The sequence below is a fragment of the Anomaloglossus baeobatrachus genome, chromosome 6, assembly GCF_048569485.1.
Source record: "Anomaloglossus baeobatrachus isolate aAnoBae1 chromosome 6, aAnoBae1.hap1, whole genome shotgun sequence".
NCBI classification, from domain to species: Eukaryota; Metazoa; Chordata; class Amphibia; order Anura; family Aromobatidae; genus Anomaloglossus; species Anomaloglossus baeobatrachus.
In genome coordinates, this window is record NC_134358.1 from 178,076,015 (window position 1) to 178,089,215 (window position 13,201).

Sequence of the window (13,201 nt, forward strand, 5' to 3'; positions counted from 1 at the left end):
GAAGTTTTTCCCTCCAACAGCACAAAGGATTGTCTTTCTCTCCATTTTTTTTCTGTAGTTCTACCATCACCCAAAGTCATAAATACCAAAGCCTTCAGGCCGATCAGATAATCGTCATGACGATCTGTGGCTGATGGCAAAGATGGGGCTGAGGACCCTTCGAGAGTTTTACATGACAACCCACCTGCAATAACATATCTTACCTACTAGCCATACACACTGGCATCACTATTGTTATTAGTGATTAGCTGCAGTGGCCACATGCTGTTAAGGCACATCATCGCTGCTGAGATCTAGCCAGACCAGTGAGAGACCATGAGAGCTTCATCACTTGCTGTTTTGTAATTATTACACATATTCAGAGAACAGAGTTGTTTGAACATATGTCTACCCCTTGATGAGAATGAAACAGATGATCAATATAGCTGGCAATGTGGATAAAACCTATATGTAATTAAGCAGAAAATACTTTCACCTATTGCTATGCCTTCTGAATGCTTTGCATTCTTAGGCTAAGACCGCATGTTGCTTTTTACCTGCTTTTTACCTGCTTTTTGAACTGCAGCGTTTAATGCCAAAATGGATGTGTTCTGCTTTTCAAGCTTAGTCTATGGGAATTTGGGTTTCTAGACCACACTATGGAGTTCAAAATGCTGCCTTTTTGTGGCAGAAATTTGGGCAAAAACTCTGCTTTGCAGGGCAAAACCCAAATGGCAAAAACAATTGACATGTTGCTTCTTTAAAAAGCAGAGTTTTTGCCCAAATTTCTGCCACAAAAAGGAAACATTTTGAACTCCATAGTGTGGTCTAGAAACCCAAATTCCCATAGACTAAGCTTGAAAAGCAGAACGCATGCATTTTGATATTAAATGCTGCAGTTCAAAAAGCAGGAAAAAAGCAGGTAAAAATCAAAGTGCGGTCTTAGCCTTAGGAATGTAATAGTTACACCAAGCACTGGGCAGTAATAGTAAAGTGAAAATTTGATACATAAAGGTATCTGGATAAGTACAGTAGCAATGCAGGGCATTTCCAATCTACGGGTTTTGTGTAGCTTATATTTACAGTATAAAACTATAAATTTGGGTTAAAAGTTTGAAATAAACTAAGACCTAAGTAGAAGTAGTGTATGAAGTAGAAGGTCTTATGCTCTCACCTCAATGGTTTTTGATTGGGATATAAACTAGAGGAATCTATTAACCAAAGCATTTGGGTAAGTGCACACTGTATGGATATGGTGCAGTTTTACAATGTGGATTTACCCACAGAAAGTCCGCTGTATAGTATAGTACCAGCTAAATAGATGAGATTTAAAAACTCTTAAACATCTCATCAACACATTGTAAATACTTTCTATGTGTAAATTGACATGCGGTGAAGATTTTTAAGTCTGTATGTTGTCAAGTCTTTCTATACAAAATCTGCATCAAATGCATTGTGTGTGCAATTAGCCACTGGGGGCAAAACACACTCAAACACATTTTATACCTATGCAATGCTTTATATCCAAACGCCTATAACATGTAACATACAATTACAATATGTGGCATATTCATAAATCCCAAATTACAGTGCCTACAAGTAGTATTCAACCCCCTGCAGATTTAGCAGGTTTGATAAGATGCAAATAAGTTAGAGCCTGCAAACTTCAAACAAGAGCAGGATTTATTAACAGATGCATAAATCTTACAAACCAACAAGTTATGTTGCTCAGTTAAATTTTAATAAATTTTCAACATAAAAGTGTGGGTCAATTATTATTCAACCCCTAGATTTAATATTTTGTGGAATAACCCTTGTTTGCAATTACAGCTAATAATCGTCTTTTATAAGACCTGATCAGGCCGGCACAGGTCTCTGGAGTTATCTTGGCCCACTCCTCCATGCAGATCTTCTCCAAGTTATCTAGGTTCTTTGGGTGTCTCATGTGGACTTTAATCTTGAGCTCCTTCCACAAGTTTTCAATTGGGTTAAGGTCAGGAGACTGACTAGGCCACTGCAACAACTTGATTTTTTCCCTCTTGAACCAGGCCTTGGTTTTCTTGGCTGTGTGCTTTGGGTCGTTGTCTTGTTGGAAGATGAAATGACGACCCATCTTAAGATCCTTGATGGAGGAGCGGAGGTTCTTGGCCAAAATCTCCAGGTAGGCCGTGCTATCCATCTTCCCATGGATGCGGACCAGATGGCCAGGCCCCTTGGCTGAGAAACAGCCCCACAACATGATGCTGCCACCACCATGCTTGACTGTAGGGATGGTATTCTTGGGGTCGTATGCAGTGCCATCCAGTCTCCAAACGTCACGTGTGTGGTTGGCACCAAAGATCTCGATCTTGGTCTCATCAGACCAGAGAACCTTGAACCAGTCTGTCTCAGAGTCCTCCAAGTGATCATGAGCAAACTGTAGACGAGCCTTGACATGACGCTTTGAAAGTAAAGGTACCTTATGGGCTCGTCTGGAACGGAGACCATTGCGGTGGAGTACGTTAATTATGGTATTGACTGAAACCAATGTCCCCACTGCCATGAGATCTTCCCGGAGCTCCTTCCTTGTTGTCCTTGGGTTAGCCTTGACTCTTCGGACAAGCCTGGCCTCGGCACGGGTGGAAACTTTCAAAGGCTGTCCAGGCCGTGGAAGGCTAACAGTAGTTCCATAAGCCTTCCACTTCCGGATGATGCTCCCAACAGTGGAGACAGGTAGGCCCAACTCCTTGGAAAGGGTTTTGTACCCCTTGCCAGCCTTGTGACCCTCCACGATCTTGTCTCTGATGGCCTTGGAATGCTCCTTTGTCTTTCCCATGTTGACCAAGTATGAGTGCTGTTCACAAGTTTGGGGAGGGTCTTATTTAGTCAGAAAAGGCTGGAAAAAGAGATAATTAATCCAAACATGTGAAGCTCATTGATCTTTGTGCCTGAAATACTTCTTAATACTTTAGGGGAACCAAACAGAATTCTGGTGGTTTGAGGGGTTGAATAATAAATGACCCTCTGAATAAACTTTTCACAATTTAAAAAAAAAAAAAAAAAGAAATAACATTCTTTTTTGCTGCAGTGCATTTCACACTTCCAGGCTCATCTACAGTCCAAATGTCACAATGCCAAGTTAATTCCGAATGTGTAAACCTGCTAAATCTGCAGGGGGTTGAATACTACTTGTAGGCACTGTATGTAGACCAGAATTGTGAACTTTATGAGGAGGCAACCACCTCTTTATACATCAGGTACATCTGAAAAGGGATGTACGCCTCTCCACCAATGTAAGATTTGTGGCATAAAGTATGCCGTAGGTTGTCAAAAATCGTCATTGAGCTGGCCGAAACTGGCATGAAAACACCAATAGCGTCCCTTTTTTTTGCACAACATCGCACTGCGCTAATATTTTTTTACTTTTCAAAAGGCATAATTATTTTGATTAATTGCTATCAAAATAATCAACCATTTATCAAATAACGTTAGAATAAATCCGTTCCGCTTTCCAGCCAGTATCTCCTCCCAAAATATGTTTTAGTTAAAAACAGAGTCAATGCTTCCATACCCTGGAGCCATGTGTTTCCATATCCTGGAGCCATATGCTTCCATATCCTGGAGCAATGTGCTTCCATACCCTGGAGCCATGTGCTTCCATATCCTGGAGCCATGTGCTTCCATATCTTGGAGCCATGTGCTTCCATATCCTGGAGCCATGTGCTTCCATATCCTGGAGCCATGTGCTTCCATATCCTGGATCTATGTGCTTCCATATCCTGGAGTCATGTGCTTCCATATCCAGGAGCCATGTGCTTCCATATCCTGGAGCCATGTGCTTCCATATCCTGGAGCCATGTGTTTCCATATCCTGGAGTCATGTGCTTCCATATCCAGGAGTCATGTGCTTCCATATCCTGGAGCCATGTGTTTCCATATCCTGGAGCCATGTGCTTCCATATCCTGGAGCCATGTGCTGCCATATCCTGGAGCCATGTGCTTCCATATCCTGGAGCCATGTGCTTCCATATCCTGGAGCCCTTAATATCAGCATACTTTGAAGAAGGACTTATTTTTTGTTATTGAAAACCCAAGGGACAGGTGTTTTGAGAGTGAAGGCAAATTTAATGAATTTACTGATGTGCTTATAGATTTATACATACTGTATGAACTGTAGTGAAATGACAATAGGTAAATATTTGTCACAGGAAGAAAATCCTCTGGGATCTGATATTCATAGTTTAGGTTGGTGACACATCCAAGACAATTGACCCTTTAATGTACAGGCCTTACCGATTGGCATCATGGTGGAGCCATAACCCCAGTAATAACGGTGGGATTCTGCGGAGATATTTATGGCACATATCTAGCTCTGAATCATCCGGTAACATCACTCTATGTGGACATTGCAGAGGGATATTTCTAAATATTATGCAGCAGCGGTTCTGAGTTTAATTGTCTGCAGATGGTAGATGATCTATTTCTCTCACTTTTTGCCACAATCCTAATAGCATTCAGGCTGTTCTGTGGAAATTAGAAATCCCTCAAAAAAAAGTCTGTCCTTCATTTTCTGGTGTCTGCTCTCTATGTCATCTTCCAGCTGTTGTCTTGGACCTTTCACCTTTTTCGTAACATTTTCTAAAATGGAAGAGAGGCATAAAATTAGAATGTACTTAGAAGTATTGGGCTATGTTCATAACTGTGTTACAGGCTGCAGATCCAGCTAGACATACTGGAAAAGTAACTGCTAACTGGACTGACTCTGTGCTGAGCTTGGAACTGTGGCCTGACTACAGTTACCTGTGTCACGACCAGGAATGATTTGTATTCCCCGGGAGCAATCAATTAAAAGTTTTTATTGAATGACTGCAGGCAGAGATCCTGAAAATTATAAGGGGTTAATGCAAAAAGTGTATTGGAAAATGGTATAACTCATCACTATACAATTCCTGAAACAGGAAAATAATTTAAAAGGGTATTCCCATCTCCAAGATCCTATATCAATATGTAGTAAATGTAATAATAATAATATTAGTTAATAACTCCAATTATAAATATAGTATAGTTCTCCTGATATAGCCGTGACTATTACCTCATGTTCAGGGCATTGGAGTTTAGATATCCATGGTTACAACCATGAGTAATCAACTGACTGTCCCTATATGAGTATGTGAGCAAGGATGGTTGACCTTAGGGAGATCAACATCCACCACTGCGGAGACACCATCACGTGTTTCTCAACGCAGTGATTCTAGAGCAATGCACCATGGGAAATATTCAAAGCAAGAAGGCCTGCGGAGACACCATCACATGTTTCTCAACGCTGGCAGGAAACTAGCCAGGTCTTTCACCGGGAAGGAACAACCATTGCTTTGTCCCTATATGAGTGGTTGTAACCATGGATATGTAGCACCCCACAGGACCTGCAGGCCATAACTCGTCACCGGGCCAATAGTCGTGTGGGGTTGCTGTGAATAGCCTGACCCGGCTACATGGCCCCGTCCGCTACAGGCAAAGAGTGTCAAAAAGGGGGGATGAGGGTTTGCTTTGCAGCGCCATCCCTGGTGCGCAGCCAAGGATTAGCCGGCGCTGCGAGATTTCGCTCTCCTCCGCTGCTGGTGTTACTGCAGCTCAGATAGTCCAGCTACCCACAGGTGGAGCGAGCCCCGGGGAGAATGGTGGTGACAAGGGGAAGGGCCGTTGGCACCGAATCGCGGTTACAGGTGTTTTACTCACAGTTCCTGTGCTGCGCCCGCAGAGTACCGGTCATCGCCATGATGGGCCCCAGCCAATCCTGGATAAAGCAGAGGTCACCACCGGTGTTGTGAAGCATGTGAGACCTTCCTCCTTTGCTTTGTAGTGTGGATCCCTGTGGGGTGAAGCTACTTGGGGACCCCAGTATCTTTGGCTTTAGTTGCCATACCGTACGCAGGCTGTGTGAAACCTGTTATGGTCATGACCATGGCCGTGGCTCCTGTCTCTATCTGCTGCCGTGCCCCGGGACTTTTGGTGGTGGGCAATCGGATGTGAAATCCCCTTTCCCTGCAGATTTATTAGAGTCCATGGAGTCCATGAAGGATCCCCTAACTGAGGGCTCTGCACCCTGACTGCTGCCGCTCCCGAAGAGGCTGTTGGGAGCTCACCCTTCGGCTACCGAGTTGCTCCTCTGTCTCACAGCTCCACTCTGTCATCTCCTGCTTCTCTCTCTGTCCGTCCTGTGCAAACTCAGTGCGGTGTCATGGCCCTGGTCCTGGGACTAATTCCTCCAGCCTCCAGTCCCCTGGACCAGTCTGCTAAACTCTGCTCTCCTAAGGCTGTCTGCTCCCTTCTGCACCAAGACTGTTCTAAGGTAAAACTCCTTCTAAAGTGAAACAAAGTGTGCTTGCTCAGTTCCCAGGCAGCCACCACCTTTTTGATGACTCATCCTGCCCGGGAATTTCCCAGCCTGGTTTGTGAGTAGTGTAAGTGCTGACTCACTAACTGGATGTTTATGTAAGTGTATTGTGTAAGCTCCAAGCACCAGCGGTTAATCTCCTCTTACCCGGGATAAGCATTACACCTAAAGACAGATGCAATACTCTGTGACGACTGAAGCCTCAGGGGCGCCACAGATACCTAAGCTTTAAAGCCCTGCACATGAGGTAAGAGACATGGTTATATCAACAGAACTATATTACATTTCTAATTGAAGGTATTTGCTAATATTCTTATTACACCTACTACATATTGGGATAGGATCTAGGAGATGGGAATAACCTTTTAAAGCACAATCCTCCACTCCCTCTTTGAATAATTTCATAATTTGAGAACGTTTTTCTCTTTGTTAGTTTTAAAGGCTTAAGCTGGTTTTACATTTGAAAATCTGCAGCGCTAAACACGGCAGCCCCCTCATTCAGTACATATTTGCCTATTGCAGTTATTTATCAGGTTTAGGCTGGGGTCACAAAAGCGTATATTCTCTATGCAAAAGAATTAGATCAATTATGTTAATGATGACACTTCCATCAAACTCTGATCCAAATTTGATCAGTGTCAGCTTTTTGTGATCCAATTCTATCGCATGGGAAAATGGTAGCACCAGTGAAGAAGGAAGATGGAGAACAAAATGTCTCTATTCTGTGTCCACAGAAATCAGTCTGCACTCGGATGTCATCTAAATGCAGTCCAATGATTTCCATGCACCCATAAACTTGATTTGCGCTGCCACTCGCTTTTTTTTCCTCAGGCCAAATTGGCACTGCCCTGTCCGAGTGTTATACGATAAAACATTGGATGACACACGTCCATGTTATACGGTGGTGTGGTGTAGGTGGGCCCTTAGACACAGACCCTACTTAATATGCACACAGAAGGTTCAGTAAGATTGTTCTATCCACTTAGGCTGCCATTGTTGTTGGCAGCACAGGTCCTGATTACACCAGACATTGTGTTGCCTGAAACAATGATCTTTTAAGCAAGCCAAAAGATAATTTCCCCATTGAATGGACTTTAGTTCTTTGTGTTATAAACAGCCTGTTTACACACCATAGTTATGGGGAAATGATCATTAATAGCAACACTCATTCACGATAATCGTGAATTGTTAATTTGCGTTAAAAGGATTTTCCACCTTTATTTAAAAAAGCAAACTGTTTTGGACTCACCCTTCCCTGGTCCAGAGCTGAGTCTCTGACACTGCTCTCAATGTCTGTTATTGTCTGCAGTGCTGACAACTCGGGCAGATCCGTTGATTTTTATGGCTATAGCGGTATCAATGTAATGTCAGCACTGTAAACAATAGCAGACACTGGGAGCAGTGGTGGAGACTCAGCGCTGGACACAGGGAGGATGAGTACAGCGAGGTTTGATTATTTAAAACAGACTGCAGCCAAAAAAGAGGGTTTTTACAAACCAGGAAAAACCTTTAAGTCACCGACACCACAATTATAACCTAGAGAGTAGGCAGTAGAGATGAGTGGACACATAGAGGTTTGAGTTCACTAAGTTCGGCCGGACTTTAGTTAAAAGTTTGGTTTGGGAGCCAGACTTCACCCGAACCCGAGCCCCATATAAGTCAATGTAGACCAGAATTTCTGTGCTGTAAAATGGCTGTAAATTGATTGTAGTAAGGGCTAAGGGGCTGCAAAAGGAAGCAAAATAGGGGCAATTGCCCTGCAAACAAATGTGGATAGAGAATAAATAAAAAAAAAATTACATGTGCTCACACCTATTTTTGATAACCAGTGTGGGTAAGGCAGACAACTGCAGGCTGCAATCCTCAGCTGTCAGCTTTACCTTGGCTGGTTACAAAAATAGAGGGGATCTCAAGCCATTTTTTAAAATTATTTCTTTAGCATTATGATTTGCACACAATTTATCTTTCTCACAAAACAAAAGACATTATTTTGCAGTTACCAGCAAGTAGCTACTCTATAAGGCAACTGGTCAGACATTGACTTATAGGTAGTTACCTATCTTATGTCTTACTTGCAGGTAAGTTTCTTTATGTTCTGTGACAGGGCTGATTTACATATTTTTCTCCCAGAGCATTGTCTGTAAGCCTGCACACTCATCTGGTCTCTTTAAGGAGAACCAGTTCTTCCTCCTCATTATGATTAGTAACAGTGTTGAGCGAGTAGCTGACTATTCGTAGTCGCGATGCTGTTAGCGGGTACTGTCTTCTACTTGCATATTCGCTACGAGTAGCGGGCGCAGTGTAAGTCAATGGGAAATACTCGCTAAGTAGCGAGTATCTCAAAAGCCGTGCTTTTCGTGTGAGTAGCGAATAGTACGGCTTTCGGGTTATACACTACTTAGCGGGTATTTCCTATTGACTTACATTGCATCTGCTACTGATAACGAACATGCAACTACGAATAGTTAGGTACTCGCTCAACACTAGCAACAGTAAGTACAGTAAAATGTCACCCCTATGATACCTAATCTCCATAGATATTCACAATTAAGTGGGCTTTACACGCTACGACATCGCTAATGCGAAGTCGTTGGGGTCACGGAATTTGTGACGCACATCCAGCCGCATTAGTGATGCCGTTGCGTGTGACACCTATGAGCGATTTTGCATCGTCGCAAAAACGTGCAAAATCGCTCATCGGTGACATGGGGGTCCATTCTCGAATATCGTTGGAGCTGCAGGTACGAAGTAGTTCGTCGCTCCTGCGGCAGCACACATCGCTCCGTGTGACGCCGCAGGAACGAGGAACCTCTCCTTACCTGCCGCCGTCCCCAATGCGGAAGGAAGGAGGTGGGCGGGATGTTACGTCCCGCTCATCTCCGCCCCTCCGCTTCTATTGGGCGGCCGCTCAGTGACGTCGCCGTGATGCCGCACGGACCGCCGCCTTAGAAAGGAGGTGGTTCGCCGGTCACAGCGACGTCGCAGGGAAGGTAAGTAGTGTGAGGGGTCCAGCCGATGCTGTGCGACACGGGCAGCGATTTGCCCGTGTCGCACAACCGATGGGGGTGGGAACGCACGCTAGCGACATCGGTACCGATATCGCAGCGTGTAAAGTAGCCTTTACATCTACAACATGTGTATGTATTCTCCATGCATTTTAGCTGCTGATTTTATGTCTTTTATTACACAATATTACCACAGCACTGCTTTATATGCTGTTCTAAGGAACATTCCCATGTATATGTAAGCTTATGTTATGGGACAGTGATTAACGCTTACATGTATTTTTACTAACACATAGCTGCATTTATGAAGGGCTGGCAGTCTTATCACTCTGCAAGTTAAGGTGTAGGCTGACCGTCTTTATTGTCGGAAACCTGTAAAACAAATGTTATATTTGTACCGTCATCTCACTATGAAAAAAAGCCCCAATTAATTCTTGTCTTTGTGCCTTTTTTCTGGATTAAAAATGGTTCTAGCAGTAACTATTTTATTTGTGCCATATTCTTTGTTATATAATGTCTTTTCTTAAGTGAACTTCAAATTGTTTTTCGTCTGTTTTTGCTTGTTTGACAGTATGGGCATGGATTTTATTATCCAGATTTTGTAGCCTATTTCATCATGTATGATCTTTCAAAATGTTGCAAACCGTTAGCGCAATTCTATCTCGTTACCCTACAAATTCTGACTAATTAAAATTTTGTGCACTTGAAAACAAACATGATATTTTAAAGGATCATGAGACTTTTTTGCTCTGAAAAGGTGCAAAAAAATTACACACAAGAAGAAAGAGAATCTTTAAATTTGCACAAAATTCATTAACCTGCTGTTTTAAAGATTTTGGCACAAATAAACAACAAATACCATGAGAAAAAAAAAACTAAACAAAGTAAAAAAAATGCAAGTGATGAATTGGGGCCAAGTTCTCTGTTCTAACTTGACTTCATATGAGTTAAAAAGTCTATCTATCCTACTAATGTAACTTGCCCATGTCTTATCCAGTGTCAGCATTGACTGATTCAACTGGGAATTCTAATTTATTACTAGTGATGAGTGAGTACTACCATGCTCGGGTGCTTGTTAAGAGCTAAGAGCAGTTGGATGCTCGGATGGGTGAGTAGAATGAAATTTAATGGGGAAAGCAAGCATTTTTCCAGAAGAGTTCACATAAAAATGCTCACGATCTCACTTGCCTTCCATGATACTCAGATAGTTGAGTCTCGCACATCCAAGTATCCAACTGCTCATTATGAGTATCGAGCATGGTAGTACTCACTCATCACTGTTTATCAATGAATGTTTTAGCAATCAATACTGAATTCTTAAAGATGTAACTGATATTTTACTTCTGTCTTTCTATATAATAGGTATTGCAAATTGATGTTGATCAGTGTGGGTCCAGATCCTGAGCCCCCACAAATTTTGAAAACACCACTCTCAAGTGTAGTTAATAAGTAGATGGTATCCAGCTCACGCGTGTATATAGGAACATGAAGGAAATTTCTTATAATAAATAGAAAAAAAGTTTTGTACTCCAATATATTAAAACACAAAAGTAACAAATTTCTTAACCTATAACTGAGCAGTTCATGCTCGAAACGCGTTGACCAATGTAATTTCTTTTATGTTTTTAATGTATTGGAATAAAATGATGTTTTTATTACAAGAATAACTTTCCATCACCTTCCTATATACACGAGGAAGCTGGATACCATCTACTTCCTAACTCCATTGCATTGCTTGGGAACAGGCCCAGGATCTATCCATGTACCGCACCTTCGGCTAATAAGAAATACAAGGACTTAATTACGAGGACTGGTGAGCTGATAACATTCATCTCCTCTTGTTGTGAATACTCTGAAGTGTGCATCTCTTCTAAGAAGCTCACAATGCTCACACGAACAAGTTACAAGCTCAGGAGTATTCATAAGGGTCCGAAAACCACTCTCACCTCAGAGCCTTATATGGACCCAGAAACTATTGAGTCCATAAACCGCTCTGTATGTGCACTGCTTACAAGAGCAGCACACTTCAGACCAATGTTTTGAGCAATCAGTGTGGTCTCAATACTCGGACAACAACGATCAGCAGCTATGTGCAATAACTATTTTATATATATATATATATATATATATATATATATATATATATTAGAAGACTTTCTTATCTTTTTGGTTATTTTTCTAGGTGTATTCAAGACGTTGGATCATTTTGTCCTTGTGTGTAGTAAATTCATTAGGGTGACAATTCACGTAATAGCACAATTTGCAGGTTTTATATTAAATAGAATACATATAATAGCTAGTATATTTCCACGGACTAAAGCTTTTCAAGACTCCCTAGATACGTTTTATCTTTTTTTCTTACCTCAGTTGCTTTATTAGCTTCGCCCACAATACATATCGTAAATATATACATGTATAATATATGCACGTCATAGGACATTTTAGCAAACCTAATGCCTAAAAGTGATGTGAACCCAGTCTAATTTGTCCAAAGTGTGTATTAAGAGCATGTTTACAATAGGAAAAATTGCTACATTTCTGTTTTTCTAAATCTGCAACTTTTCTGCATGCTATAGAGAAGCTTTAAATCCAACTGTTTTATATCTGTCATAAATAAGTGCATAATGAAGGTTATCGTGTTAACTTATTTAAAGGGTATCAACCATCAGGATTTTCATATATAAACTAAAGCCAGTGTTATAGTGGTGCAATCATGCTGATTCTATACATACATTTAGTTGTGAGATCGGATGTATACTTTCTGAAATATAGGCAAGTAAAGTTTGTGAAATGCACTGTTATTGGATGAGAGGTTCAACGGAATTTCTTATAGGTGGGTCAGGTTTTGCTAGTTATTCCCACCCCTGTCTGCCTGCCCGTCCTTCCTCCCCCTGTCTGTGTACAGGGGAAGAAAGGAGGAAAGAAGGACAGGCAGACAGACAGGGGCATGAATAACTAGCAAAACCCGACCCACCTATTAGATATTATGTTGCACTTATCATCAAAAACAGTATATTTCACAAACTTACTTGCCGATATTTCGGAAAGTATGCTTCCGATCTTAGTCGGAATCTTAGTACTAATCTCGAGATTAGTAGATCTCACATCTTAAGGTATTTTTAGAATCAGCATGATAGCCCAGTATAGCACTGGCTTTAGTTTATATATGAAAATCCTGGTGGTTGGTCCTCTTTAAATAAATATGGGTGCAGCAATATCATATGATTTATGTCACTGAAAGGAATTCCATGGGCCAGTATAGCACAGCGCACCCCCTACAGTCCCCTAGTTTCTGCATCCAGTCCAATAATAGAAATGCCTGCTTGTTGACAAGGCACGTCTAATATTTACTCATTGTTTTGCTATATTTTGTTACAAAGTAATAGCTTCTACACAATAGGTCCAACCACAAAGCAGCAATCATTAAAAGCCATATAAAGTCTAGGAACATGTACAAAAGAATAAAATAGTACAAGAGAATATACACAATACAGAGCTGTAGGTGTATTCTACACTGCAGCTCTTTTTACAATACTGCCCAGTCCATTAGCCACTATGTGTTTGCGCTTCATCGTCTTTGTGGGTTTTTGAATAAAGCCATAAATCTAAAAGTGTTAGAAAGAATACTAACTGTAGAAGGGGAGACATAGTCTATGTAAGAACCTACAGTAAATTGCATGTCTTCATTAGTCACAATTTCTAACCAGAGATTTACTGAATCATTTCCACAGTGAACTCTTTTCTTTTACTCTCCTCCATGCTGTTTTCTACTCTCAGCTAGAAAATGTGGTGTTTTGGTAGTATGATGTTGCAGAGTTGGTGAAACATTTGACAGTATTCTTGT

At 41.5% G+C, this 13,201-nt stretch overlaps 1 protein-coding gene across 7 annotated transcripts in view; it reads left to right on the top strand.

Moving 5' to 3' along the window:
• PTPRM (protein tyrosine phosphatase receptor type M) overlaps positions 1 to 13,201 on the top strand; it is a 993,494-nt gene that overhangs the window by 636,649 nt on the left and 343,644 nt on the right. The window lies entirely within an intron of this gene.